Genomic DNA, 8258 nt, shown 5'->3' on the forward strand with positions numbered 1-8258 from the left:
CATTTAACAAAGGATATGAAGGAAGACACTATCTGAATCCAGAAAAAACTGATAAATAGAAGTATATATAGAATGATTTTATATGTGTGTGTGTGTGTGTGTGTGTGTGTGTGTGTGTGTGTGTGAGTGTGGGTATGCATATTTGTGTCTAATGGTAGCCATCTCTAGGAGGAGGAAGGGGGAGGGGAAAGAAGGAAAAGAAATTTACATGATAAGTTTATTATGTATTTAAAAGGAATAGTATGTTGTACATAATATTTTTGCAGTTTCATGTGTAATCATCTTTTAAAAGTTGTACTGTTAAAGAAATGCTTGTTTTATTCCACAAATTAAAAATAAAATTAAAAAAATTTAAAATAGACTTATTTAGCACCTTCTGCAATACAATACTCTAATACAGACAAATTTTAGATAAGATGTAAGTCCTGTTATTGATCATATAGTCTAGAAGGTGAATAAGCACAGATACCTAGAATAGGTAATAAATGTATTAGAACTGTATAAACAAAGTACTCCTTGAGGTTCAAGATCATGACCTGGATTATTTGGGGTGATTAGTGAAGGTTTCATGAGGTAACAGTATTTGAGTTGGGCTTTAGAATGAATGGATAGAATGAATAAATGAATGAAAACCATTTTTCAGCACTATGTACCAAGCACTGGGTTAAAGACCATAAATACAAAAAATAAACAGTTTCTGGCCTCAAGAAGCTTACATTCTAAAGAGGGTGACAACACACATAGGAGAGGAATGGCCAGGGAAGGGATTTATGGTCTGAGGAATCACAGAGGTGGTGGGCAGAACTGTAGAGCAGCCCAGCAACATGCCTTTCATAGAGGTGATGGTTGTGGGGATTTGATTACAGTCCTTAGAGAAGGAAGTGAAAGGTGGAGTTGGGGGGGGGGGCAGGAAGGGTGATGAAGAGGAGGACTAAATCCTCAGTGGTGCAGTTCAACAGGTATTGAGTGCATGTTATAGTTTATTCTTCATGGATTGTAATGTCAGAAAGACGATGCCATGATTTGCAAGTGAATTGGTTTTAAGTGAAGGAAGGCTGTGCAAAGTCTCACTTTTTCTTCTAGAGCCATCTGAGTTCAGTGGCCAGATATAGATGAGGACAACTGGAGATGGCCCAGGATACAGTGAGGGGACAAACCACAACCTGTGAGTAGTCTGAAATTTAGATATACTATATTTATAGCATTGCCTTACTCTAGCAACCTAGTATCTCAGTCAAAAAAAAAAAAAGAGTTAGTCTTGCCTCATCTGATCTGGATGAAGCCATATTAACTCATTCTGATCACTGCTTCCTTATCTGAATGTTCACTAACCACCCTTTTATGAGTATGCTCCAGAATTTTACCAGAAATTAAAGGCAAACTTACTGGCTTATGATTTATGAATTTTCTTTTCCTCCACTTCCCTTTCCTCTTTCCTCCTCCCTTCTCCTCCTCTCCTCTCATATCATACCCTTACCTGAGGTTGCTCTGCCCAAAGGAAGGTAAATTTTGAAGGCTGAAACCTACCTAGATATCTTGGGATTTATTGGTTAGTTTTCTTTCTTTCTTTCTTTTTTTTTTTTTTGTTAAATTTATTTATTTAAGTTTTCAACCTTCATTTCCAAAAAATTTTTGGGTTCCAATTTTCTCCCCATTTCTCCCCTCCCCCCACCCCAAAATGCCAAGCATTCTAATTACCCCTATCACCAATCTGCCCTCCCTTCTAACATCCCTCCTTTCCCTTATCCCCATCTTCTCTTTTGTCCTGTATGGCAAGATAAATTTCTATACCCCATTACCTGTATTTCTTATTTCCTAGTTGCAAGAACAATACTCAATAGTTGTTCCTAAAACTTTGAGTTCCAACTTCTCTTCATCCCTCCCTCCCCACCCATTCCCTTTGGGAAGGCAAGCAATTCAATATAGGCCATATCTGTGAAATTTTGCAAATGCATTCCATAATAGTCATGTTGTGTAAAACTAACTATGTTTCCCTCCATCCTGTCCTGCCCCCCATTTATTCTATTATCTCTTTTGATCCTATCTCTCTGCAAGAGTGCTGACTACTAATTGCTCCCTCCTCCCATTGCCCTCCCTTCCATCATCCCCCCCACCCTGCTTATCGCCTTCTCCCCCACTTTCCTGTATTGTAAGATAGGTTTTTATACCAAAATAAGTGTGCATTTTATTCCTTATTTAGTCAAATGTGATGAGAGTAAGTTTCATGTTTTTTCTCTCACCTCCCTACTTTGTCCCTCCTCTGAAAAATCATTTACTTGCCTCTTTTATGGGAGATAATTTGCCCCATTCCATTTCTCCCTTTCTCCTCCCAATATATTTCTCTCTCACCGCTTAATTTAATTTTTTTTAAGATATGATCCCATCCTATTCAGTTCACTCTGCTCTCTCTGTGTGTGTGTATGTAAACCCACCAATTACCCAGATACTGAAAAGTTTCAAGAGTTACAAATATTGTCTTACCATGTAGGAATCTAAGCAGTTCAACTTTAGTAAGTCCCTTATGACTTCTCTTTGCTGTTTACCTTTTCATGCTTCTTTTCATTCTTGTGTTTGGAAGTCAAATTTTCTTTTCAGCTCTGGTCTCTTCATCAAGAATGCTTGAAAGTCCTCAATTTCATTGAAAGACCAATTTTTCCCCCTGAAGTATTATACTCAGTTTTTCTGGGTAGGTGATTCTTGGTTTTAGTCCTAGTTCCTTTGACTTCTGGAATATCCTATCCATGCCCTTTGATCCCTTAATGTAGAAGCTGCTAGATCTTGTGTTATCCTGATTGTATTTCCACAATACTTGAATTGTTTCTTTCTAGCTGCTTGCAATATTTTCTCCTTGACCAGGGAACTCTGGAATTTGGCCGCAATATTCCTAGGAGTTTCTCTTTTGAGATCTCTTTCAGGAGGTGATGGGTGGAGTCTTTCAATATTTATTTTGCCTCCTGGTTCTAGAATATCAGGGCAATTTTCCTTGATAATTTCATGAAAGATGATGTCGAGGCTCCTTTTTTGATCCTGGCTTTCAGGTAGTCCCATAATTTTTAAATTGTCTCTCCTGGATCTATTTTCCAAGTCAGTTGTTTTTCTGAGATATTTCACAATATCTTCCATTTTTTCATTCTTTTGGTTTTGTTTTGTGATTTCTTGGTTTCTCATAAAGTCATTAGCCTCCATCTGTTCCATTCTAATTTTGAAAGAACTATTTTCTTCAGTGAGCTTTTGAACCTCCTTTTCCATTTGGCTAATTCTGCTTTTGAAAGCATTCTTCTCCTCATTGGCGTTTTGAATCTCTTTTGCCAATTGAGTTAGCCTATTTTTCAAGGTGTTATTTTCTTCAGCATTTTTTTTGGGTCTCCTTTAGCAAGGTGTTGACCTGCTTTTCATGCTTTTCTTGCATCTCTCTCATTTCTCTTCCCAATTTTTCCTCTACCTCTCTTACTTGATTTTCAAAATCCTTTTTGAGCTCTTCAATGGCCTGAGACCATTGAATATTTATTTTGGATGTTTGGGATACAGAAGCCTTGACTTTTATGTCTTTCCCTGATGGTAAGCATTGTTCTTCCTCATCAGAAAGGATGGGAGAAGATATCTGTTCACCAAGAAAGTAACCTTCTATAGTCTTATTTTTTTTCCCTTTTTTGGGCATTTTCCCAACCAGTTATTTGACTTTTGGGTCCTTTGTCAAGAGTAGGGTATACTCTGGGAATCTGTAATATCTCAGTTCTTCCAGGGTGGCACAATCCAGTATGTACACTGATCTGGAAGCAGGGAGAGATTTTTGTGTCCAGAATCTTAACTGTTACCTTTCCACAGCCACCTGGCCTCCAGCTTCTCCAAGTCAGCGCTGGGGGCTGATTTTCAGATAAGCTGGATGGGCAGGGCTGCCATTCAGTGCAAGACAAAGACCTGCTCCCTCAGGGCCTCCACATAAGGGAGGAAAGACTCAGCTCCTCAGTGCCCCCAGGGGTTTTTTACGATCCAACAATGGTTGTGGGCTGCTGTAGGGGCTGCTGTGAAAACTGCTGCCACCTGCCTGATGTGGCCTCTTCGGGCTGCTGCCTGAGGCTGGAGTTATGGGAAGGCCCTTCTCCCTTCCTGGCCATCTGAAAAAACCCTGTCACTGACCTTTGGCGCTTGTGGGTTGAGGGATCTGAGGACCCACTGCTGTTGTTGCAACTGGAGATTCCGCCCCCGAGGTGTCCTCCTCCCACAGTCATGCAGCCAAGTCTGGGCTGGGCTCCATGCTCCATTCTGCATCTGGTGCAACTGATGTTTCCTGTGGGCCTTTCAGGTCACCCTGGGCTGGAAATCTCTTCCACTCTGTTGTTCTCCACTTCTGCTGCTCCAAAATTTGTTGAGAGTCCCTCTCTACAGGTATTTTATGGGCTGTGGGGGGAGACCCTGCATATGTGTGTCTTTCTACTCTGCCATCTTGGCTCCACCCCCCTAGATTTCTTTCTTAAAGACCATGCCTAAAACCCATATTCACTATGGCTCTCATTGATTGAGGGAAGACACTTTGGGTATTATTCCTAATATTCTGTCCCCTCCCTCTTCTCTGCCTGTCTAGTTCTTGTCCATAGGAATATGACCAATTCTATGTAACATTTCTAGAGCCTTCCAAATAGATTTTTTCCTCCAAATTTCTAGGGCTTGTTATTTAAAAATACTATAGCATTTAGCTGCACAAAGAAGAATGTGTTATTTTTATAGATCTCACACCTCCTTGTGGATTATAAGTTTCTTAACTTCAAGGGCTTTGTCTCATTCTGTTTTGGGTCCCCCACAGAGCCCAGTCCATAGGCTTCAAATACATTAGATATTCTGCAGTACATATTGATTGAATGAATAATTATGATTTATGCTTTTAAAAAATACTTCTTAATACATCTAATTCATTTTGTAGCTTTAGCCTAGATGATGTATCTCTGTGTCTTAATTTGTCCACAAGCTGAACTGACTTCCTGTCCAGGAAATTTGTCTCTTTGCTTTATGTCCCTCTGACTTTCAGTGAACAGCCTAATAAATGCAAGGCTGAGAGGATGGATTAGAGGATATGAGGCTAATAAAACCTAGCTCTTCTAGCGTTCTGGTGAAGAGAAAATTTGGTTCAAACGAATGGTGGCAGAGGGTGGAGGTTGTGTGTGTGTGTGTGTGTGTGTGTGTGTGTGTCTGTATGTATGACTTAGTAAACTTAGTAATCCTGCCCTTTTTCTGGACTTCTGGAATAGCTAAGAATATTGTTTTTGCTTTCTTGTTGAAACAGTAGGAATCACTTTCACCTGGAGAGTGTAGTTGCTTGTTGTTGTTCAGTTATTTTCAGTTGTGTCCAATTCTTCCTGACCCCATTTAGGGTTTTCTCAACAAAGATACAGGAGTGGTTTGCCATTCCCTTCTCCAGCTTATTTTACAGATGAGGCAACTGGGGCAAACAGGGTGAAGTGACTTGCCCAGGGTCACACAGTTAGTATCTGAGGCTAGATCTGAGCTCATGATGAGGTTTCCTGATTCCAGAACAGGTACTCTTTGCACTATGTTGCCCCCTAGCAGTCTAGGAGAGTGCTGTATCCCTTTAAAGGAAATTCATTAAATATTACAAAATTGTAGAAGGTCATTGCTGGATGAGATCTTGGTATATTCTGTATGTACTTAACATAGATGCACACAGTGTCTCCTCTCCTAAAAGCTCCTAGAGGGCAAGGCTCTTCCTTCCTTCCTTCCTTCCTTCCTTCCTTCCTTCCTTCCTTCCTTCCTTCCTTCCTTCCTTCCTTCCTTCCTTCCTTCCTTCCTTCCTTCTTTGTCTTTGTATCCTCAGTGCCTAGCACAATGACTGTGCACATAGGAGGTGCTTAATAAATACTTGTTGATCAATTGACTCTGTTTGATTCTGTTCTACCATAATTATGGACACAACTAAACGAACCTGTGATCCTTTTGAGACTGTTGTATTTCTATATGGACCAGATAGCTACAATATGCAGCTATGTAGGGCTTTGCTCCAGACTGTCCTTAGCTTTGCCTTGACATTAACCTGTTTGACTTGAGAAATTTCAGAAACAAGAGCCCCCTTAATCATTCTGAACCTTTTCTGAGTAATTGCTGGAACCCTGACATTTAATATGTGTGCTTTCCTAATTAAGTTCCAACACAGGATGCATATGAGAAAAAGAATGGAACTTACTTGTCTCAAATATTGAACAAGTACAAAATGGATAATTTCTTTTTTCTTTTTTTGTAATGAGCAACAAGTTGTTTTTTTTTATTTTTTGCACGTGACCAATTTTATGGGGGTGCTGGGGAGTTTGATCCCAAAACCAGTGTTCCACTTAAGATTGTTCATACAGAAACTGCCATTATAACTACATTTTTCAAAATATCTTTAGTGTTGCAAGACTCATATGGTAAACACTTAACTCCTACTCCTGTTCTGTAGTGTACCTTTAATGGAAAATAAAAAAGCCTTAACAACTACTTCATTTAGGAAGATATGTAGATAACAGGAATGAAGACTGAGGTACTACAATAATTTGATGACAGTCATGACAACTTAATTGGCATTCCTTTTTGAGGGGGAAAACCTTATTACATAAACATGCTTTTAATGCATAGTAACACATATAAATATATGTGCATATTTATATATGTGTGTATATATGTATATGTAATACATATACATATACACACATATCTATGTATGTTTCTATGTATCTATCTATGTATCATCTATCTATCTATGTATCTGTCTATCTATGTATCTATCATCTATCGATATCTATGTATCTATGTATCTATGTATCTATGTATCTATGTATCTATGTATCTATGTATCTATCTATCTATCTATCTATCTATCTATCTATCTATCTATCTATCTATCTATCTGTCTATCTATCTCTCCTGCTGTGTCACAATAGGAATGTTAAAAGCAGGTTTGGTGTGCGGAGCATAAGAGCTTCAGGAACTGCAATCAAGTGCAATTTTAAGTAATACTGAATGAACTTTAGCATCTGACCAGTAGATCATACTTTCAAGGCATTCAATTAGTTAACCCTTTGCAGTTTTCTAAGCTATTCATATTGACTGTCATATTCATCTTAGTTCTACAAGAGATGCTTATAATGCCATTTGTTTTGGCTAATGTGATGTGAAGGCATTCCTCAGGTTCTATACATAACTACCAAGATGAAACAGTCTAATGGCAATCACTGGCAGGCTGCTTAAATTACTGACATTCCCTTTATGTTTTCTGGGAAGGTATGGAAAGAGACAAAAACTATTGCAACTAATGGAGTTGCAGAAATGAAAGCTACTTCTGGATGCCACTTCACTGTCATTTTATAAAGGTCTTCCCTAGAGTGAAACTACGACATTGCATTCCAATTTCTCTCCAAGCGTTGAAGGATGCGTGATATCATCCAAGCCATTTACTAGCCACTCATGTTTAATACCTGTAAATTTCTTTGTAATAGAACCTTTAGCACTAGCATAAATCATCTTGCTTTTTAAAGGTGCACATTCAGGAGCCCAGAATATAAAAAATACTAGGTCTTCTTTCTTACAATCTTTTGTCTCATATGTGGCATCATACAAAGCGTAGCAGTAATCATTTAGAGGTAGTATCTTCACAAAAGATATGTAAGGGTCCTCTACAGTATCACGAATGTCACCCACCAAGATCTGCTTTGCTTCTTCTGCAATTATTTGTTTTGTCACCACCTAAACAGAAGAGAACTGCATCCTTCCTTCCTTCCTTCCTTCCTTCCTTCCTTCCTTCCTTCCTTCCTTCCTTCCTTCCTTCCTTCCTTCCCTTCCTTCCTTCTTTCTTTCTCTCTCTCTTTCTTTCTCATCTTGTATAGAAGATTTCCTTACTTTCATGTCATTAAAAATTTTGGTTACTTCATCATTCATAGTTACTCCAGAAGGCATGATTCCCAGAATGGTAAGGGCTGCAGCAGAGGATTCTCAGTCTGGGGAGAGGAGGAGAAGAAGAGGAAAGAGGAGAGAAGAGGAGGAGCAGCAGTAGGAGACACCAAGATGGATAATTTCTTTACAAATTCTAGCGTGGGGAAGAGAAGACTAAGAAAGGCATGATAACTGTGAAAGATAGATCAAATTTGTTCTGCTTGGCCCCCAGAGGGGGCAGAACTATGAGCAAGTTTTGGAGGTAAAAAGATGACAGTTATCAGCTCAATATTTAAAAAAAAACAACCTACTATAACATTTGGAGATGTCCAAAAATGGAATGA

At 38.9% G+C, this 8258-nt stretch overlaps 1 pseudogene; it reads right to left on the reverse strand.

Annotated features, from left to right (window-relative positions):
- Positions 1–7347: 7347 nt before the first annotated feature.
- Positions 7348–7938, reverse strand: LOC140527169 (cofilin-2-like; annotated as a pseudogene).
- Positions 7939–8258: the final 320 nt, after the last annotated feature.

Source organism: Notamacropus eugenii, chromosome 1, assembly GCF_028372415.1.
Source record: "Notamacropus eugenii isolate mMacEug1 chromosome 1, mMacEug1.pri_v2, whole genome shotgun sequence".
In the NCBI taxonomy this organism is placed as follows: Eukaryota; Metazoa; Chordata; class Mammalia; order Diprotodontia; family Macropodidae; genus Notamacropus; species Notamacropus eugenii.